The sequence below is a fragment of the Microcaecilia unicolor genome, chromosome 1, assembly GCF_901765095.1.
Source record: "Microcaecilia unicolor chromosome 1, aMicUni1.1, whole genome shotgun sequence".
NCBI classification, from domain to species: Eukaryota; Metazoa; Chordata; class Amphibia; order Gymnophiona; family Siphonopidae; genus Microcaecilia; species Microcaecilia unicolor.
In genome coordinates this window covers 545,885,757-545,909,523 of record NC_044031.1, presented here as the reverse complement: position 1 = coordinate 545,909,523, position 23,767 = coordinate 545,885,757, and positions in this window count along the sequence as shown.

Genomic DNA, 23,767 nt, shown 5'->3' with positions numbered 1-23,767 from the left:
GGAAAGAAAAGCAACAAAAATATAAGCCAAGTGAATGTCCACCATGGCCATGACATTTTTCCACAATGTGCATGAGACTGTTGCCAGAAAATGAGACCAGTAACCAATTGCAGAACCACATGAGCAGTGAGCTGAATTTTTACTTCCTCAGAATAAAAAACGCTTTGAAAAGTAGGCAAGGATTTGTCCTCACAGGTGCAGGTCTCGGCCACCCATGATTCTTACAACAGGAGCCATGAAAACAAGAAGTAACAGAGAAAAATATCGTATGGGGGCTTCTCAAAGGAGTAAGCCACAACTAGGAAAACTAAACCCACCATAACTTGAGCCACACAAGAATGTGGGACTGCCATGACAGGGAGCTTTATTTTTCTTGTTTTGTTTAAGACAGTTACCTGCAGCAGATGTAGCTTCAGTGTCCTTTGCTGTACTTAAAAACTTTTTATAGTCACTGCAAAAACATTGAATAAAACATTTTTGACGGGATAATTCTCCTGAAAAGGATGCCTAATGTTACATGCTGGGATAAAGTGTCCTAAGCACCTATTCTATAACAGCAATTACACACATAATTGCCATTGTAGGATACTAGCATGTCACCTTTTTACGCGCATAACTTTAGGCGTTTTCACTTATGTTAGCTCCATGGCAGGTATAAGTGAGTGTGCCTAACTGATGTCAGTTACGCATGCAACTGATAGTATTCTGTAACTTGTTCATGCTAATTCTGAGCATGCCCCCATCCCACCTATGCCCCTCCCAGGTCTACCTCCCCCTTGCAGTTGCACAATCTAGATTTTGCACATTCTGTTTGTAGAATACTGACTAATGGTAGTTACAAATATTAATTGCTAATTAGAGTCAATTAGCACCAGTTAACCCCAATAATATCCTATTATTGGTTGTTAAGGCCAATTAGCATTCTATAACTTGTGTGCGCAAATTTGTGCGCTAAGGAGAGAATTCTATAACTGGCACCTAAAGTTAGGTGTTAATTCCATGCCCAAATTTCAGCATGAAAACACCCAATGCAAGGCACCAAAACGGGGCTCAAGTGGCACAAAAAACCTAAATTTCCAAATACAATGGTCACATTGTCTTCCGGTGTAGATTTGGGAACTGAAGATCACTTAAGAGTGTTAGGTCAAATTATAGACTACATTGTCATATGAAAAACAAATAAGTGCGCTTAGTAAAAGTTTTATTTTTCAAGCTCCGACAATTAAGGGCTATAAGATCTTTATTAATGAAAAAGGATTTCATAGCACAGGTGGTTTTATTATCGCAACTGAACTACTGTAATTCACTCTACTCCCAGATTTCTGCCAAACTTTAATCTGATAGCTGTATTTTGCATCAATTGCAGTTAAAGCGACTGCAATTGATGCAAAATACAGCTATCAGATTAATAAGTGGTATTGGGCATTACGGAAATGTATCCCCTATATTTCGCATGTTTCATCAGTTGCCAATACAAAACTGTATCCATTTCAAAATTCTTTGTTTAATATTTAAATCAATATTTGGTTTGAGCTCTGGGGGTTTGAGTGAAGTGTTCTTAGAAAACTTGTTTTTTTTGAGAGCTTTGAATCTAGGCTTTCCATCTGTAAAAATATTTGTTTAAAGAGTGTTTTGGAAGCTTCTTTTCCTTTTTGTGGGACTACAGCATGGAATTCACTCTCTTTGAAGTTGAGATCTGTATCTTCTTAGCTTTCATTTAGGAAACTGCTAAAGATGTACCTAATTGAGAAATAATTCCATTTTTATTTGTTTTGTGGATTTTGTTTTCATTTGTTTTGATTTATTATTTTATAAGTAATTAGTTCAGGGGCCTTTTACTAAGGCGTGTTGAAAAATGGCCTGCGGTAGTGTAGACATGTGTTTTTGGCGCACGCAGAATTATTTTTCAGCACATTTCTAAAAAAATGCTTTTTAAAATTTTTGCCAAAAATGGACGTGTGGGAAAATGAAAATTGCCATGCGTCCATTTTGGGTCTGAGAACTTACTGCCAGCCATTCACCTAGTGGTAAAGTTTCACACGATAACCAGCCGGTAATGACCTACGTGTGTCAAATGCCACTTGGCACGTGTCTGAAAATAATTTCGGACGGGCATATCGGACATACACCAAAAATGAAATTACCATAAGAGCCATGCGGTAGCTGAGCGGTAACTCCATTTTGGTGTGTGATGGGCATGCATGACGCTTACACGGCTTAGTAAAAGGGCCCCTTAATATGTAATTTTGAATTGTAAATTCCTCCTGTTGGAGTTTTATTTTATTGTAAACCGCTTTGAATCCTTTTTGGAATGTTAGCAGTATATAAAACTCTGAAATTATAGCATAGTATAGTATCGGCATGGAAATACACTTACGCACTCAGTTATTATTATTTGTTACATTTGTATCCCACATTTTCCCACCTATTTGCAGGCTCAATATGGCTTACATAGTACTGGAGAGGCGTTTGCAGACTCCGGTGTAAACAAATACAGAGTGATGTTGTGGTAAGAATAAAGTTCATGTGGTACAGCGACATAAGGGAATCGTACAACGGAAGGGGTGTGTCATGTCCATTACGTATTTAAGTTTTGTTGAGTAGCAGAGATCGGTATTTATGTTGGATTGGTAGGATATGCCTTTTTGAACAGGTACGTTTTTTTTTTAGTGTGCTCCAGAAGTGTAGATGGTCGTATGTGGTTTTCAAGGCTTTTGGTAATGCGTTCCACAATTGTGTGCTTATGTAGGAAAAGCTGGATGCGTAGGTTGATTTGTATTTGAGTCCTTTGCAACTTGGTTAGTGTAGGTTTAGGTACGTTCGTGTTGATTCGGATGTGTTTCTAGTTGGTAGGTCGATCAAGTCTGTCATGTATCCTGGGGCTTCACCGTAGATTATTTTGTGAACCAGTGTGCAGATTTTGAAAGCAATGCATTCTTTGATTGGGAACCAGTGTAGTTTTTCGCGGAGGGGTTTTGCGTTTTCAAATCGCTGCCGTGTTCTGAGTGGTCTGGAGTTTCTTTATGGTTTGTTCTTTGCATCCCGCATAGATTCCATTGCAGTAGTCTATATGGCATAGTACCGTTGATTGTATCAGGTTGCGAAATGTTTCCCTTGGGAAGAATTGTTTCATGCGTTTGAGTTTCCACATTGAGTGGAACATTTTCTTTGTTGTTGTTTTCACTTGGCTGTCTAGTGTTAAGTTGCGATCCATTGTTATGCCGAGTATTTTCAGGCTGTCTGAGATAGGGAGGGTGTAATCTGGGGTGTTGATGGTTGTGGGGTTGTCCATGCTGTGTTGGAATGAGACGACGAGGCGTGTGTTTTTTCTTTGTTGAGTTTTAGTTGAAATGCATTTGCCCAAGAGTCCATGATGTTTAGGCTGATCTTGATTTCATTGGTGATTTCTGTCAGATTAGATTTGTAAGGAATGTATATTGTGACATCGTCTGCATAGATGAAAGGGTTAAGACCTAGGTTGGATAAGGTCTTGGCTAGTGGGATCATCATTAGGTTGAAGAGGATTGGTGATAGCGGTGATCCTTGTGGTACTCCGCAGTCTGCTTTCCACGGTGATGATATGTTTGAGTTTGATTTTACTTGATAAATTCTTGTGGTTAGGAAACCTTTGATCCAGTTAAGTTCGGGATAGGCAGAAACATACTTATCTAGTAGTCTTATTAGTATATTATGGGTTACCATGTCGAATTGGATGATGAGGATGTTTTTGCCTGTTATAGGATAGCACCTAAGTGCATCTGTGCACAACTGCAAAAGGGATGTTCCCATGGCCGGGTCAGGGGCATTACAGAAAATTGCGTAATGACGTCTCAGAAGGAGAACAGTTTCACAATGTAGGTAGCATTTTTGATATGTACAATATCCCCAGATTCTATAGAGATTGCCCAAATTTGGGTGCAGATAACAGACCTGCACACAAAATAATTGATGAGCTGCAATGATTTAATTATTGGAGTTAACAAGCACTTAATTGGCACTAATTATGATTTGCACGTGCTATTCTGTAACAATGGATGCCTAAATTGGATCACGTGCAACTCAAACGGGGGCATGGATGGGCCAGAGGCATTTACAAGATTACCTGGAGGGGCATTTTCGAAAGGAACGTCTAAATCAGAATTTGGATGTTTTACAAAGACGTCCAAATTCCGAACAGGAAAAAAGGTAATTTTCGAAAAAGAATATGGCTATCTTTTGTATTCGAAAATACTATGGATGTCCTGTGATTTGGACGTCCTTTTTTTTTTGGTCCATTTTTGAACAAAAGATGTCCATATGAAAGCCATCCAAAACAGAGGAGTGGCTTAATGGTTAGTGCAGCAGGCTTTGATCCTGGCAACATGGGTTTAATTCCCACTGCTGCTCCTTGTGCCTTTGGGCAAGTCAAATGCATAAGGGGCATTTTTGGATATGACATCTAAGTCTGAATTTGGACGTTTTTTGTAAAACATCCAAAATCAGAACAGGAAAGGTCATTTTCTACAAAAAAAACTCTATCTTTTCCTTTTGAAAGTGCTGTTTGGAAAAGTGATTTGGGGGAGTAAGGGGATGTGATCCCCGAGTACCTCCAGTATTATAGAATACCACAGATGTGCGCCAGGATTACACCTTGTTTCAGTTGGTATATGTCCTCATACCCAACGTTGAGCATGGAATTTGGTGCTTAATGTTTTTCTATATAAAAGCACTCATCATGGAGTGCCCTTTGTAGAATAGTGCTGGGCACCAATTTTTTTGGCACCCATATTTGTGCACCAGTTACTAAATCTACCCTAAGTGTTTATTTACATGCATAAGTTTATATAATCAAGGGATTAAAGTGTACAGTGAGGTTATTTTTATATGATTATGAACAGGTAAATAGGAAAATGAAATATACTTTTGGATCACAAAATTCAGTAGTTTTTCAATTTTTGGCTCTATATTCTGTAGGAATGTTTTATTTAAGAGAGGAGAACACTTTTCTTCCATGTTACAGCAATTTTTTAAAATCTTATTTTTTTTGTTTAGAACTTCATTAAAGAAACAAAATATTTTCCTCACTAATTTTGTGTCAGAAGCTCGTAAAACACTTTAGTTACACATATAGCCCCTGTTGCTGCATGTTATGTCCTACAGTGTGAACCTCGGTGCTTTGAGGTCTATTGGTACTATTCTATGTAGAGATGCTGTGAGCATGTTCTAGAGGGATTGAGTTGAGATCAGTGAGTCTTGAGTTGGAGTATGAAACAATGCGAAAGATGAGCATGGACATGAGAGAGAGAGCTGTCAGAAGAGATGGATGAGTATGGTATCTCATCTCCTAGTAAAGCCTGGAAGTTCCTGTTGGAACATTGAATAACCACTTTCAAAAAACTGAAGAACTCAAACCAACAAAATAAAGAACACTTGTCCAAACTTACATGTGGTTATAATATTTTGTGGTTACAACTAAATTACATTTTTTAATCCTATGGCTTTCTCAACATTACCACAAGAAAATCAAGTCTCTAGGGGAAAAAGCCCCTGTACATCGGCGGTTTGAATATTATCTTGTTTACAGACTCGCTGAACAGCACTTCTTCATTGGCTAAAAAAGACCCCGATTTCATTCTCTTTCCTCTTTTAATATTATCAATTTAGTAAAATTTCATGTATTATTTTCTACAGCTACTTGAAGTTCACCTGACAATTTACACATAGGGGACGGGCTGAGCCAGGCCTGTCATTGGATCCCTTTGCATAAACAAACCAGCAGACTGCTCCACTGAGAAGCTACCATCATGCTACGACATCTCCTGACTTCCCGTTAAAATTTCCTCATAAAAGGTAAGGGCTGCATTCTGTGCTTTGCTCATTTGAATGTACATTTGAATAGTAATCAGCTCATTGGTTTGGCTGGTGGGGGTCCCTAACCCCTGCCAGCTGAAGCATTTCTTCAGCGCTGTTCTCTGCACACTGCCTGCCCTGCTTTCTCTCACATCGCGGCCCCAGGCCCAGCCCAGTCTTTCGGCGGCCCTGATCAGGAGAAACCCCCAATACCAAACGCTTAGGTTTTGCAGGGATATAAAATGCTTTAAAAACAGTTGGTATATCAGATTCAGCAAATTTCAGGTTTGCAATTAAATATTTTCTAAATATTTCTCTGACGGAAATATTATTAACTGTCAGAAAACTTACCATCCAGATGCTCTTGCTTCATAGAATATTTTCCATACTCTCAATTTAATTGTGTAACAACATATTATCCTTAATCAAAGCAGTATTTTGTTGTGAAATAGAGTCTAGTTTAGTTTCAGAGTCCAAAGTAGCAAAATCTTGCTGGTTTAGTTACTTTCCAAGACATTTCTTGATTAGTAAGAGTTTAAACAGAAAACTGTAAAGATGGCAGCTTATCAAGGCTTTCTATAGCTGCCCAAATAGATTTCAAATAAATCTCTGCTAGCTGTGAAAGAGAAAAGGTAAAAGTGGAGCACCAAACTGTTTCTGTACCACTCTTCATAGTCTCTCGCCTTTTTTGCATAACTGATAGTGTCTCCCCAGAGAACTGCTTTCACAGCCTCCCAGTAAATTATAGGGTTAGTCTCATAAACTGAATTATGGACTTTATAATCCTTCCAATATTTCAGTAATTGTTCCTGAAGTCTTGAGTTCTTATATAAGGCCAATGTGAAAACTCAGCTATTCACTGTCTTCCCCATTCCTTGAGGGAACAAGTCCATACATACCCATGCAGACATACTAGGTAAGGACCTATTTCCACCTTAGAAACGGAAGTTAGCAATACTCTAGAGGTTAATAAGTAATCGATTTGGGATTGTGTAGATTGCACTCATGACAAATGTTTGTAATGTTTTTCTGCTGGGTGCAGGATTCTCCAGACATCAATAAATTTATAGTTTAATATAACTTGCTAGGCCGCTCTAGCTGACAAAGCAGTACAGAGTGGTGTATAGACTAAAAACAAAAGAAATTGGAAAAGAACTCCATTGTTTTAATAGGAAAGTTCAGCAGTCATACCAGAATAGAAAAAGAGTAAAGCAAGGGGGAGACAGAATGGGGGAGGGGAATTTGAAGGTGGGGTTAAGGGCTCCTGCTGAGAGTGCCCAACCAGCCAATCAGTCTGATTTCTCAAAAGCCTGCTTGAGTAGCCAGGTTTTCAAAGAAGATTTAAAAGTCGTTAAGGAGGATTCAGAGCGGAGGGAAAGAGGAAGGTTATTCCATACATGTGGGACAAGAAAGTAGAATGCACTGTTCCTAGTGGTTTCATAGTGAGCCATTTTAGGACCAGGAAGGACCAAGCGATGATCATTTAGGGAATGAAGAAGGGAGGAAGGGGAATAGAGGATCTTTAGGTGAGTAAGATAATCCGGAACACTAAGGTGAAGAACGTTAGAATTGCTATTTTGTAGGTAATGCGTCTCCCGTCTCCATCCACCATGCTCCCTATGCAGTCTTGTCCCTATGCTCCTTCCATACCCAGCATTTCTTCTCTGTCTCTCCGCTCTCTCTTCCCTTCCTCCACAGTATATATCCCCCACCTTGGGGCAACTCTCTCTCTCTCTCTCTGCCCTCATCCCACCCTCACAGAATTCTATCTAGCATCTTCCCCCCTCTTTTCCCCTCCCTTAGTCCAGTTTCTTCTCTCTTTCCTTCCCCTCCCCCTCCAGGGTCCAGCACCTCTTGTCTTCCTCTCTGTTCTTCCCTTCCTCCTTTCCACCAGCATAGGGACACTTTGCATATCTCAGGTCTATCACACACCCCCTCTCTCCCCCTCTGCTCCCCAGCCCAACAGTACCACTTCTCATTTACTGGATCCAACACCCCTTCCTCCCCCTTCCCTCAGTTTTTCTACCTTGCCTGTTTCTGCAAGGATAGATGGAAAAAGGAAGTTACATCAGAGAAGGGTGGGGCATGTTCCAGGGAAGGCTGAGGCTCTGAGGCAGCCCTGCTTCAATCGCTGTGGTGCCATTATGAAGTCGAGTTGGAGGGAGAAGGGGAGATGCCTGCACCGGGAGCATCCGTGACAGTACTGAGAGTCAGGGGTGGGGCTGCATAGACACACCAAATGTACAGACAGAATATTGTTGGTTACAGAAGCTGCTGTAGATTTTTAAACTGGAAGAGGTCACACAGGTACATGTCTGGCCACCATTGTTCGGGGGGGGGGGGGGGGGGGCTGTGACAATAATGGGGGGCATGGGCCCTGAGGACCCCCTGTAGCTATGCCACTGCTTGTCTGTGGCTCATATCAGCTTTCTGAGCTTGCAGCTCTCGGTGTCTCCATGGATCAGCACTGATTGGGTTCAGAAAATGTTCTTAGGGTGTCTAACCTTTTGGCAGGCCTGGAGCAGACCTTGTGCCAGCCCCATCTAGCTCAGTCCTGTTGTTAAAGGTCAGAACTGGGCATGTGGAGAAGGGATCCCATGCCTCCAGAGGTAGCACTTACCCTCTAATTCTGTGAACTTGTGCACACAACTGTATGCTGAACCCCAGATTCTATAAATGGTGCCCAAATTTGGAGGCCCAAAATAGTGTGTGATCTTGAGATCCACATGCAAATAAATTAGTTATTGAGCTGTTAACAATCAATAAGTGGCTGTTAATCATCAATTATTGATGTTAATTGGCTCTAATTTGGATTTGCATACAGATCTGCCTGTATGCGATTCTATAAAGACCTATACCCAAATCCTCTCAGACGTGACTGAAAAGGGTGCGAGGCTACAGGAGGGGCCTAGATGGGTCAGAGGTGCTACCAGATTTCAGTTGGTGTTAGTCCTCACACCTAAAGTTGGGTGCCAGAATACGTGCTAATCGTAGTCTATAAAGAGCCTCTATAGAATTGCGCCAAGCTTGAATTTTTCTTGATGCCTGAATTTACTGAATCCATCCCTTTGTGTGCAAAGTTCCACATGCAAACAATAGAATAGTGTCAGTTGTGCGTGTAACTCAATTTAATAATTAGTTGCTAATTAGTGTTAACTACGATTATTGGCTACAAATGGTGTGAAACAGCAGCAATGAACAGTTACGTACGTCACTGCCCTAAGTTGATAGTCTATTAACTGTGCATAAGTGCAGGGGGTGTGGACCTTGAAAGGGTATGGGTGAGTCAGGGGCCCAGCACTTGCACGCATAGGTTCTAGAATACTAGTGTTTACGTGCCTGACAGCTTACATTTAGGCATGAGCGTTTACACCAGCTGTTGAGCTCCTTGTGTCTAATGTTAAGCGAGTAAATGTGGACTTACACTAGTATTCTACAATGGCAATTGCTGATATAGAATTCATGCTTAGTTCATATCATCCTGGTGCCCAACTTTAGGTGATCTATAGTGAATTACCCCTTTATCCCCGGATTCTATATATGGCGGAAACCAAAGCATATTCTAGAACAATGAGCATAACTTAATTGTTTAACTAGCTAATCAGCACTGTTCATTGGATGCTAACAAGCAATTATCAGCACTAATTGGCATTAATTGAGATTTATGCGCACAACTCGCTAAGCATATTCTACAGTGCGGTGTCCCTAAATTCTAAGTTGCATAGTTGAAAAGGGGGCGTGACAATGGGTGGGACATGTGCATTTCTAAAATCTATGCGTGTTGTTATAGAATACACCTGCTCTGTGCTAATTTGGGCATCGGGATTTACACCAAGTAAACTATGGCCAAAATGGACGTGACCAAATTTGGTCGCATGGTGAGCAACTCAGCATATTCTATATACTGCACTGTAATTTAAGTCTATTGTATAAAATTTAGGTGTACTTTACAGAATACGCCTAGGTGTAATTGTTTTTCCAAGTGGATTTTTTAGGCGCCATATATAGAATCAGTGGTTATATGTTAGAACAGTGTTTCCCAAGTCAGTCTTAGAGTACCTCCTTGCCAGTCAGGTTTTCAGGATATCCACAATGAATATGCATGAAAGAGATTTGCATACAATGGAGCAGGGCTGCCGAGAGGAGGGGCAAAATACCCCAGGCCTGAACGCCACATGGATAGGAGCAGGAGAGGACAGACAATGGGATCAGGCACACAAGAAGCAGCTTGCCAGCGCCAAGCCCAGGGCCCCCCCCTTGGAGACAAAGACAAAAAGGTAAGGGGGGGGGGGGGTGGCTTGCAGTGGTCTGGTTCTGCCCCGGGCCTGGCAATGTCTCTCAGCAGCCCTGCAATGGAGGCAGTGTGTGCAAATCAATCTCATGCATATTTATGATGGATATCCTGAAAACCAGACTGGCAAGGGGGTACTCCAGGACTGACTTGGGAAACACTGTGTTAGGATATTCTACTGTGGATGGAAAATAACAAGCAATTATATGGTTCTGTACAGAAACATTGACTTGTGTTAACATGCAGAAATGTAGAGAGGATGTGCATTTTGAGACTCAGGCGACTCTTATAGACTTACGCCTTACCATACAGGACCAGGTGGCACAAGCAGGGAATGTTAATCCCTTGCTGTCTGGCTTGGAAGATGACCTTCTACTTTTGGTTCTCCGTCTGCAGTTATGAGAGTTGCTATAATTTGTTTTTGAGGGAATCTTAATTACTTTGATGAAGGATAGGATTTTTCTTTCCCATTTGTACAAAAATAAGACCTAGTGATAAAAATAAAAATACATACGTAGCTCTCAGCCAATCAGAAGGCTCATGTAATCCTACCTAGCTTATCTCATATAAACTATCATATTAGAAGAATTGTAATAAAAGTTTATGGGGCCATGAGTCTTGACAGACTAAAAGCTAGATTTTTTTCTACCCCAGGAGACAGGATGAGGGTATTATTTTCTATAAGAAATCATATTGCAATTCTAAGTACCGGTTTCTCACAATATTTCATAAATATTTAGCTGATATTTACAGTCTAAATCCTGTTTCTTATTAATTTTTCTCTCTGCACTTTCTGCTGTGATTGTAATGTTCTTTTCTTATCTGCAACTTGCCAGTGCAACACTGCCAAGTTGGTCTTTCCGGAAAAGATTTACATTACTTACAGCACCTTGATAAAGAGTTTTATCCAGTTCAGCTTTTCCATTCACCAGTACAGGAACTGAATGGATCAGCTCTTGGTGAATTTGTTTCAGTTTTTCAGTCACAGGGTATATATTATATAAGAAAAAATATTTATATTCAAAGGAGCAAGCCTGGGATAACGCCATAGTATCAGAAGGAGAACAGTTTCACAATGTAGGTAGCATTTTTGATATGTACAATATCCCCAGATTCTATAGAGATTGCCCAAATTTGGGTGCAGATAACAGACCTGCACACAAAATAATTGATGAGCTGCAATGATTTAATTATTGGAGTTAACAAGCACTTAATTGGCACTAATTATGATTTGCACGTGCTATTCTGTAACAATGGATGCCTAAATTGGATCACGTGCAACTCAAACGGGGGCATGGATGGGCCAGAGGCATTTACAAGATTACCTGGAGGGGCATTTTCGAAAGGAACGTCTAAATCAGAATTTGGATGTTTTACAAAGACGTCCAAATTCCGAACAGGAAAAAAGGTAATTTTCGAAAAAGAATATGGCTATCTTTTGTATTCGAAAATACTATGGATGTCCTGTGATTTGGACGTCCTTTTTTTTTTGGTCCATTTTTGAACAAAAGACGTCCATATGAAAGCCATCCAAAACAGAGGAGTGGCTTAATGGTTAGTGCAGCAGGCTTTGATCCTGGCAACATGGGTTTAATTCCCACTGCTGCTCCTTGTGCCTTTGGGCAAGTCAAATGCATAAGGGGCATTTTTGGATATGACATCTAAGTCTGAATTTGGACGTTTTTTGTAAAACATCCAAAATCAGAACAGGAAAGGTCATTTTCTACAAAAAAACTCTATCTTTTCCTTTTGAAAGTGCTGTTTGGAAAAGTGATTTGGGGGAGTAAGGGGATGTGATCCCCGAGTACCTCCAGTTGCCATCTGGTCATTTGGGGCACCTCTTGAGTGGAGTAGAGGAGTAGCCTAGTGGTTAGTACCACAGACTTTGATCCTGGGGAAGTGGGTTCAATTCCCACAAAACAGGTCTAGTTCAAAACATCTAAACTTTAGTCTTGGACGTCTTTGTTTTGTTCCATTGTTGCTGAAAGACGTCCTTGTCTTAGGAAGGCCCAAGTCCCGCCTTGAACACGCCCCTGGCATGTCCCCTTGAGATTTGGACACCCCTCTGACTGACTTTAGAGAAAGACGTCCAAAAAGAGGTTTTGATAATAATGATTTGAACGTTTCTGTGAGATAAACGTCCAAATGCTGACATGTCACTTTTTGGACGTCTATCTCTTTTGATAATGAGCCTGATCGTAACATAGTAAATGATAGCAGTTAAAGACCTGAACGGTCCATCCAGTTGGCCCAACAGTCACATTCATCATCAATTCATGATTAAACCAACAATGAATGTGCTATAAAATACTTGATCATGGTCTTTCTGTCCTTATGTTTGAACTATTGGAGTTGCTGTTGAAGCGCACTCCAGCCTATCCAAATCTGTCTTGTCATACGTGGGACACAGACCATAAAAGTCTTTCTAGCACTATCCTCATGTTCTGGCTACTGGAGTTGTTTTCAAAACCCACTCCAGGCTATCAGAATCCGTCTTTGTCATTTGAGGGACACAGACCATAAAAGTGTGCCCAACACTGTCCTCACATTCCAGCTACTGAAATTGCTGTTGAAGCCCTTTCCAGAGAAAGGAATGAATGGAAAGCGGATAACTGTTCTTCAGAAACAAACCATGGAACATTCAAACATTGCAACAGCTTTCTGTATTAATGCTAGCTAAAGACTCAACATGTCACCGTGTTTTGGCTTAAAGTGCCTGCTTCAGGAGTCTATAAATAACAGATAAATATACAATTAAGATGCATAAAAAGATACAGTAAAATCTCAAACACAATGCTAAAAATAATGCTCAAAATATTTTATGAACAATAGATAAATAATAATAATTAAAAACGGAGAGAAAAGATTGTCAGGAAAATATTATCGAAAACTAATTTATAATAAAGTCATAAACAAATATAACAAAAGAGTTATCACAGTACACTGGTATATTGAAAATGCTTCCCACTCCTTCCTTTCTCTGTATTTTGCCATGGGATTCTAGTGTTCCTCCACTTTGTGGATCCTTTTGAAGGCCTTTCGAGCCCATCCTAAACTAGATTGTCATTTACAAGTCTGCCTGGCACTGGCCTTAGTTCTTCACAGCCAGAGTCACCATCTAAGCGCCACTTGACACATCCACACACTTGCAACCATTTAAGTTTTGTTTTTTAAAATACTATCTATTTTCTAACTAGAGATCATCTGAGTTCATCCCACACCTTTTTGAATTCTGTCACTGTTTTTGTATCTACCACCTCCCTTGGGAGGGCATTCCAGGCATCAATCACCCTCTCTGTGAAAACGAATTTCCTGAAATTACTCTTACGTCTACATATTCATTTGATGTCTAAGGTTACTGCAATGCGACGAGGCTGCCTTATATCTTATCATCGTGTTTGGGATCCATACATTGAGTGGTCAGCTCAGCCTGATCCTTCCTTGCCTGATAATTAGGGGGGGGCAGAGGGGAGGGTGAGTTGGGGGAGGGGAAATATGTTGTGTGATGTGGCTCAGATGATGTTTTCTGTGCTCATTAATGGAAATATCTATGATGTACGATTGAAGTTATATTTGTAAGTTCTGTTTACACTCAATAAATATAAATAATAAAAATATATATACCTTTTTTTCCTAGGCAGTGAAGAGTCCAAAATATACCTTTATTTTGCCCTAGACAGTGAAGAGCCCACCCCCACCCAGAAACCCACCAACAATAAATTTTAGTAGTGCCCAGGTTAAAATTTTAAAAAGTTTGTAAATGTTGATGGGTTTTTGGGTGAGGTTGGTCTCTGCATTGCCCAGGTTAAAAAAAAAATGTTTTAAATTTAATGTAGGCAGGTCTGTGAGTGGAGGTAGGCTCTGCAGGGCCCAGGACATTAAAAAAAAGTTATATATTTAGTGCTGGTGTCCTTTGGAGGAGGGGGAGGAGATGACAGACCATAGGGGGTAGGATAGGGCTGACACTAGGCTACAGGGAGGAGTGGGGGAGGGGGTAAGGTAAGGCTGATGCCTAGCTATGGGATGGATGGTGGGGATGGGGAGGAGAGGGTAAGGTACAGAAGGGAAGGGCTGAGGCTAGCTAAGGATGGACATATGTCTGACCAAGTTTGATATGGCATAACGTAACTATATTTAAAAATATTGTGTTTTCCATTACGTATATATGGGGTTTATGTTGATGCAGGGCAGCTGTTGGGCAGAGAAATCCATCATCAAGTGCATTCTAAGGCATTATTTTGTAGTATGCCAAGAAACTCTACTCATGCTTATCTGAAGGCGATGAAACAGAGTGACAAGGTGGTGACCGTAGCTAGAAGGTTGTTAGGCTGTATAGAGAGAGGTGTCACCAGCAGAAGAAAGGAGGTGTTGATGCCCCTGTATAAGTCTTTGGTGAGGCCCCACCTGGAGTATTGTGTTCAGTTTTGGAGGCCGTATCTTGCTAAGGATATGATCCTAGGACTGAGAAAGAACTGTTTTGGCCTGAAGCTACTCTTTGCCAGCAGTGAAAAAATGATTAGAGACCTGGAGGGAAGGGGTAAAGGGGTGGGGGGAACTAGAGAGAAAAAGAAATAAAGCAAACCAGAAAAGAAATAGAAATCAACAAAACAAACAAAAGCAAGAAAGCAGAGAAAAACAAAAACAAGCTCAGATGAAAGAGAAAACCCCCCAAGAAATATAAAAAGTAGTAAAGTCTTAAAAAATAGAAAAAATAATAAAACAAGCAAAAAAACAAAAGGTTAAACAAAAAAATGATCTTTCCCTTAGCTCCTAAAAGATTTTGGTCAGGCAGCAAAGAATTCTAAACATGTATTCACCCTTGTATTATAGACCACTTACCTACAAATCCTGCATAGTTTTACATCTTCAAGAGAGATCTTAATGCGGATCAATCCTGACTGTTGCAGGAGTTAGTAGAACAGGAATTGACAGTAAGATGAATTTACACTCTGCTGTGGAATATTAATTAGATTTTTTTTTTATTGTAACCTTTTCAGATTGTCATCATCTTCACTTTATGGTTTTTGCATCATTGCCTTTTCCAAGTTCAAAAGATTTCAGATCATTATTCTCATCTAATTTCTCTCACTTGCAGACAGTAATTGAAATTTTTGACAAGGTTGGAAAGAGAGTGTAGAGAGAACTTCTCAGGATAGGGACAAGAAAGGAGCAATCAGAATGTTTTCTTTTACTTGGTGAGAATTGGAGGACTCTGATCCAGGAGGCTATGGAACCTCTCTACAGTGCATTAGCAGTGGCAAGGATATCAGATACTGCCACGGGGATTGAAATGATTAAAGTATTGAAAGAGCCTGTGAGTAGTCTCTGTGTGGGAATAGCTGTTCCAACCACTTTGGGTTCAGACCCCTCAAAATTGCTGCACTATCTGCTGCTATGGCTGGTAGGGGTTTCCAAGCCCATCAACGGAAGCAGTCCTCTACCAACAGCCTGGCAGTTTGCGACACGTCTGCTGCCATGATGTTGCCCCCCCCCAACATGCTCAGTTTTCATAGAACTGTGCATATGCCGGGTTCCTGGTGTGGCAGTAGCCCATATAAAGAGCTGCTGACTGCCAGGCTGCTGGTGAAGGATCACTTTTGCTGGCGGGACTTGGGGAACCTCGCAAGCTCAGGTATTGGGGGTTGAGGGGACACAGAGATCAAGGGAGACAGGGCAAAATGTTGTGCCTTCCCCCCACTTTGGGCTCAGCCCCCCCCCCCAATTCAAGGTCTTGCTGTGCCACTGGTTCCAACTTAGCCTATAATTATATTCCTGTAGGGTTGTTTTTCCAAATGATTTTCTTTCTCTCTGTCATTGTTCCTCAGTCTAATTCACGTTGAAAAGGGAGAAGTGGCTGTTCTAATTATGAAAGATTGCCTCTCTCTATTGGAATCTGCCATACAAGATCCAGAATCGACCACTGGTTCATTACTTCATCACTTCACTCTTCAGTTATAGTCTGCTCCATATGCACCTAGTATCTCTCGGAACAAAGAGCAAAATGTACCCACTCGTGGTGAAGTAAGTCCCCTGGGTGCTGCGGCCTGCCTCAGCGGATCGGCTGATGATTGAAGCCGCCTCCACTTGGCAACCGCCTAACAGTAAACTCCGGATGCAGCATGACCTGGGCCACAGGGCCCGGAAAGAGCTGAACAGCCGTCTCACAAGGAAAGGGAGTGCCTACTGGGCTTCACAATTCATCTTTCAAGTCACCCGGCAGCAAAAATTGGTGCATACCTAAAACTGCTAGCGGCAAACACGCACCATCTCCAATACGAGAGACACCTACTCATAGACTGCCGCCGACCCCAAATCAAACAGCAACCTGCAAGATTAGGGTTACCATATGGCTCCAGAAAAAGGAGGACAGATTGAGACAGTCTAGGTTTTAATTCCATTGCTTTCAATGGAAGCAAAACCTGGACTGGATCAATATGTCCTCCTTTTTCTGGAGCCATATGGTAACCCTATGCAAGATGCATCGACAATCCAGATCACCTACACAAAGTCATCTTTTGCTTACACTACTCATAATCTGTTTAATTAATAACCTAACGTGGTCACTTGAGCCAAAATACCACATTCTTGTCCTGTCTTCCTCAGGGTACCAACTGAATGATATCAGACCAGACCCTAGCAACCTAGGCTTAATTGGCAGAGCATCCCCTATCACTACATATCCTAACCCTGGATACCAGCCTACTAAAGGAAGGCTCCCAAAGCACCAACACAGGCATACACATAAACCTAAACACCTGCTGATAACCATCAAATGTGACACCGACAACACCAACTCCTATTTACCGATCTCCCTAGCCTACATAAATGTCTGCTCTGCTGCCAACAAACCAGAACTCATCAGAGCATGGGTGGAAGATGATGATCTGGGATTAGCACTAATCATAGAGACCTGGCTGTGCACTCAAGATGACTCCATACTGAATGATTTATGTCCCCCAGTCTACAAGATACTACAGGCTGTATAGGGAGAGGTGTAACCAGCAGAAGAAAGGAGGTGTTGATGCCTCTGTATAAGTCATTGGTGAGGCCCTACTTGGAGTATTGTGTTCAGTTTTGGAGGCTGTATCTTGCTAAAGATGGAAAAAGGCTTGAAGCAACCCAGAGGAAGGCATGAAGAATGATATGGACATGAGAAGAGACTGGAAGATCTGAATATTTATACCCTAGAGGACAGGAGTGGCAGGGGAGATATGATACAGACGTTTAAATACTTGTAAGGTATTAATATAGAAACAAATATTTTCCAGAGAATGGAAAGCAGTAAAACTAGAGGATATGAATTGAGGTTGTGGGGTGGTAGACTTAGAAGTAATGTCAGAAAATTCTTTTTCACAGAGAGGGTGGTTGATGCCTGGAATGCCCTCCCTAGGGAAGTGGTGGAAAAAAAATCTGTGACGGAATTCAAAAAGGTGTGGGATGAGCACAGAGGATCTCTAATTAGAAAATGCATGATATAAAAAGTGAAACTTAAAGGGTTGCATATGTGTTTGCATGTCAAGTGGTGCTTAGATGGCGACTCTGGCTGCATCAACTGAGGCCACTGGACGGTTTCTACGGTCTGAGTTCCGCATATAGCAATCTGGTTTAGGATGGGCTGGAGAGAGCTTCAGTGGAAACTCCAGTAATTTGGAATGTGAGGACAGTGCAGGGCAGACTTTTATGGTCTTTGTCCCGCAAACGACAAGACAAATTCTGTTAGGCTAGAGTGAGCTTTGATAGTAACTCCAGTAGTTGGAACACAAGGGCAGAGCCAGGTGGACCTCTATGGTCTATGTCCCAGAAACACCAAAGAAAGACCATGATCAAGTATATAATATCACATTCATTGTTGATTTAAATCTTGACTTGATAATGAATGTAACTGTTGAGCAGACTGGATGGACCACTCAGGTCTTTATCTGCTGTCACTATGTTACTATGTTGCACATGACACAGACCTCAAAAGAGGGGGGTAGCCTAGCGATTATCTACAAGACATTGCTAAATGTGACGATGGGATCAAAGCTTCTCAGTCCATCCTTAGAGACCCTAGCGTTCACTATAAGTGATCCCATCCTCAAGGAGACACTCTGGCCACACATTATTCTAGAGACCACTTGACAGCTGGGCAAAAGTCAGAGACAATTTCATAGAATTCATTTCCAAACAAAAAAACAGCACCACGGGCCTTTAAAAATGGAACATAGTTCTTTAATGAATGAGCCTTGACAAAAAGACCCGACACGGGCCGTGTTTCGGTGACTAGCACCTGCGTCAGGGGTCACAGTGGTGACGTGGAAAACTTGGGGAATAATTCAAATATATTCCTCTACAATATATTATTCCTTACCCCACGTCTCATATAGTAAAAGCTACAAAGCAACAAAGCACTTTCACTTTCTGTATCCAAACGGATGATCCGTTTTGGATACAGAAAGTGAAAATGCCTTGTTGCTTTGTAGCTTTTACTATATGAGACGTGGGGTAAGGAATAATATATTGTAGAGGAATATATTTGAATTATTCCCCAAGTTTTCCACGTCATCACTGTGACCCCTGACACAGGTGCTAGTCACCGAAACACGGCCCGTGTCGGGTCTTTTTGTCAAGGCTCATTCATTAAAGAACTGTGTTCCATTTTTAAAAGCCTGTGGTGCTGGTTTTTTGTTTGGACTTTAGCTTGTACTTTGTTCCCTCTCTTTTGTTACATAGAATTCATTTCCAACATATGCACTATCCACTCTAATATACTGATCATAGGAGACATAAATATTCACCTAGACAACCTTTGGATAACTTCCTAAAAGAAAAGTCCATAAGCCATTATCAAGATGAAATTCTAGGATAAGCAGCATAAAATGTATTGTATGGTTTGGGGATCTTGCCAGGTACTTGTAACCTGGATTGGCCACTGTTGGAAACAGGATGCTGGGCTTGATGGACCTTCGGTCTGTCCCAGTATGGCAACACTTATGTTCTTATGCTCTTATCAACATACTCGGGAAGTCCTTAACTTCCTAACAACCTTGTATATCCCCAAACCAGTCAAGACCTCATCACACTGCAAGGCCCACCTACTAGACCTTTACACACACAGATTATTGATTCACAATGACATGTTTATATCAGACATCACTTGGTCATCCGTACCTTGGTCAGATCACAACAAACTCAACTGCACCCTAAACTGGAAAGAAGTAGCATCTAATGAAAAAAGGAAAACACAGCCCACCAAGGTTCCCACAAGAAGTAAGATAAAAGCTACCGAATTCTGGGACAAAACCTCAACGTACTACCCACCACTAGAACCTGGAAGCACAGACTTCCTCACAAACTGGGACCTCCAGAGCTTGCCTACATTAGATGAAATTGCCCCTGTAAAACTGAAAAATAAATGTAATCATTGTTCATCTCTCTGGTTTAACGAAGAGCTACTGACCACCAAAAGACATTGCAGACAACTAGAAAGAAAGTGGATAAAAGAAAGCACAACAGAAAACAAAGATATATGAAGACAAGAAATAAAGTCTTACAAACACATCATCAAACAAGCAAAATCGAAGTTCTGCCCCAACATCAAGAAAATATATGGCCTAATAAACAACTTCCTCAACAGTCAAACCATGCTAGCCACAAACGAAGATCCCCCTAACACCATGGACTTAGCCAAATATTTCAAACAGAAAGTGACCAACATTAGATCAGGCCTTCCAATGACCGTTCTCCCACTAGAGATATGTCCTTTCTGTCTGTCCTACCCTTATCCCTTATTTGTCCTGTCTGTCCTGACTTAGATTGTAAGCTCTTTTGAGCAGGGACTGTCTCTTCATGTTCAATTGTGAAGTGCTGCATACGACTGGTAGCGCTATAGAAATGATTTGTAGTAGTAGAGAGCGATCTAATCCACTGGACGACACAAAGTGAAGCTCCAATAGTCGACAGAACCTGGATGTCCTTCACAATCCCACCAACCTATGAAGTACAAACCTCCCTCAAAAAGTATGCAAAATCTCACTACATTCTGGATGCTTGCCCCACACGGCTCGAGAGATGCCCCTACCTGGTTCATAAATCTATTAACCAAACACATCTCCTACTCACTACAAGAAGGTCACTTCCCGAACCAAGGGAAACATAATGCTTACCCCAATCCTAAAAAACAACATGGCCAAGAAGAGAGCCATAACTAATTACAGATCGGTAGTGTCCATCCCTCTCCTAGTCAAAATCATGGAAGGGATAGTCACCAAACAAACTGTAGATTACCTATCTCATCACTCTGTCCTCCACCCCTCCCAGTCAAGTTTCAGACCACACCACAGCACGGAATCTGTTCATCTATCACTGGTCGATGACATCAAGGCCGAGACAAGCAAAGAAAAGAAAGTACTGATACTGCAATTCGACAAGTCAAGTGCATTTGTCATAGTTGACCATGATGCACTCCTCTACCTACTGGAATACATCAGCCTTGGAGTCCCTGTACTCAGATGGTTCACCAGTTTCTTCAAATCCAGATTGTACCAAGGTCAAATAAGCATATAACATCTCACCCCCCTGGACCCCAGGCTGTTGTGTACCACAAGGTTCTCCACTGTCCCCAACACTATTCAATATTATGATGGTTCCACTTAGCACTGAAATCACATATCTATGCAGACGATGTGACAATATATATATACCCTTCTTGGGTGACCTAACTGACATTACAGACAAGATCCGGATTGACCTAAACACAATGGCGACCTGGGCCTCCACTTTCAGGTTAAAGCTAAACAGAGAAAACCAAATTCTTGGTTGTATCTAGCACCTTCTGTCCTATCTCCTATCACACTTTTACAATTGATCAAACTAATTTCCCACTAGAGAGGTGTGGTACCACTGTACCAGTGATTTCATGGTAAGGATCCTGAAAGGGAACTTTAAAACAATACAGGAACGTAAGACCTTTGAAGTCAAAATGATTAAATATTTTGACACCCACCAGACAGGACTTAACAAAGATCTGGGTTTTCTAGCCCATTACAAAGCATAAAATTGTATTGCTTTGTAAATTGTATTGCTCTCCTGTCTCCCTGACTCTCACCTATCCACCCCCATCCTGTTAGACTGTCACTGAAATGCTTTGATGTTTCACTCATATATACTGTCATCTACCAACATTTGCTTATTTCCGATCTGATGAAGAAGGGCAACCTTCGAAAGCTAATCAAGAAATGTATTAAGTTATGTCCAATAAAAAAGGTATCATCTTATTTTCTTTTCCATGTTTATTTTGTTTCATTTCTATTGATTACCACTAGAGAGCAATCTTAAAGTCCTGGAAGACACTCTAGACCAAATAACCTCGGTCACAAAGAAAGCCCTCAGAACACTGGAAGCTGAGAAGAATAAAAAACCTCTTCCTGATAACAACCTTTCATCTCCTAGTTCAAACTCTGATATTAACCCAACTGGACTATTGTAATAGTTTATACATAGGTTGCAAAGATCTGAACCTGAAAAAACTAAAAATACCCATCCAAAACACAGCTGCCCGTTTGACCTTCAGATCTCCCTGTTATCAAAGAACCTCTCCCCTACTGCAAGCACTTCATTGGCTCTCCATAAAGGCCAGAATAAGCTTCAAGATCCTAACACTTGTCTACACAATCCTCCAGGGACTAACCCCCACCTACATGATCTCATTGATCGACATCCCACTCAGAAATGCCCTGACAGATGCTCAAAACTACTTTTTACTCCACTTCCCAAACTGCAAAGGAGTAATATACAAATCTCTTTACGAAACAAGGTTCTCCTATCTTGCAACCCAGGCCTGGAACACCCTCCCCACAAATATTAGGAGAATAACTGATTACATGACATTTCATAAAATACTAAAAGCATACCTCTTCACAATTTTTTTTACCAACACAGGATTAGCCTCCAACGACCGAGCACATAACCCGACAACAGCTCCTAGTCACTCTTTGACTGACTCAAAAACGACACCTCCCTATATACCAACCCTGAACCTTGCTCTCCATAACACTTACTATTTCTTTTCGTAATACTAGCATTGTGCCAAAGTCTGCTTCCCTCTGAAAAGGGAATAGATTTTGGATTTAGCTCATGTCATTTTCCACTAGCTCAAGGGAAGTAACATTCAGGTGTAGTAGGTATTTTCCTGTCCTCTGAGGGTTCACAATCTAAAGAACCTTTTTATTAAAGCTTGGCACACCCTAAAGGACTTAAGTGGGCACTTAGCATCATGTGGCTCAAATGTTTAAAATAGGATGTGCAGCATTACAATTATATTTACATTTATTTGGCCTTATAGCCCACATTATCCGAGAGAGAGATACTATTGAGATAGTAAAGAAATGTTTAGTTAGTGTTGTAATTGATCCATATTTCAATTACCTGTTATTGTTTTGCTGATTGCACCTTTTCTGTTCATTGTTCTAATTTTTCAGACAATAAGCATTCCTTTTGAATTATTGACTCTGCTTGTCTGGACTGATTAAGAATCCTGGTGGTTTGTGTGTTTGATCTGCGAGTGCTTTCTGGGAACTGTGAGACCATTGGGACTGTGGCCTCCAGTAACCTAGAAATCACTGTGGATAATTTGAGAGTGGGAGACTTGCCCAGAGGCAGTTGTGACCCAGTCGGTAGGAGGAGGGTGCTAATGTAGAACACAGTTGACAGGTGAAAGTCCCCTTTAAGTGTCCGCAGGGTAGCCCCAGGTGGGTGTCTAGGCGTGTTGTGACAGTATTATACATTAACTTGTACTGTTTATTTCTTATGTAAGCCACATAGAGCTGAATAATTGTATTTGGATAATGTAGGATACAAATATCAAATAAATAAATAATAGAACCATATCTACATAAAGGGTGCCTAAGAACCCTCAGTTACTAAAACTTTTCTGAAAGACAGGTTTTTATTTCTTTACGAAATGATAAATAGCTACTAATACATCTAAAGGGGCATAATCGAAAGGAAATGTCTATCTCCATGGGCGTTTATCTCCGAGAACGGGTCCGTGAAGGGGCGGACCAAAGCGTATTTTCGAAAAACATGGACGTTTATCTTTTTTTGAGCTGGGCGTTTTTGTTTTTCAGTGATAATGGAAACCCAAAGCGCCCAGCTCAAAAACGAATAACTCCAAGACATTTATTTGTGGGAGGGGCCAGGATTCGTAGTGCACTGGTCCCCCTCACATGCCAGGACACCAACCGGGCACCCTAGGGGGCACTTTTACAAAAAAAAAAAAAAACAAGGTAAAACAGCTCCCAGGTGCATAGCACCCTTCCCTTGGGTGTTGAGCCCCCCAAATCCCCCTCAAAACCCACTGCCCACAAGTCTACACCATTACTATAGCCCTAAGGGGTGAAGGGGGCACCTACATGTGGGTACAGTGGGTTTGGGGGGCGGTTTGGAGGGCTCCCATTTACCAGCACAAGTGTAACAGGTGGGGGGGGGGGATGGGCCTGGGTCCACCTGCCTGAAGTCCACTGCACCCCCTAATAACTGCTCCAGTGACCTGCATACTGCTGCCAGGGAGGTGGGTATGACATTTGAGGGTGAAAATAAAAAGTTGTGAAACGGCATATTTTGTGGTGGGAGGGGGTTCGTGACCACTGGGGGAGTCAGGGGAGGTCA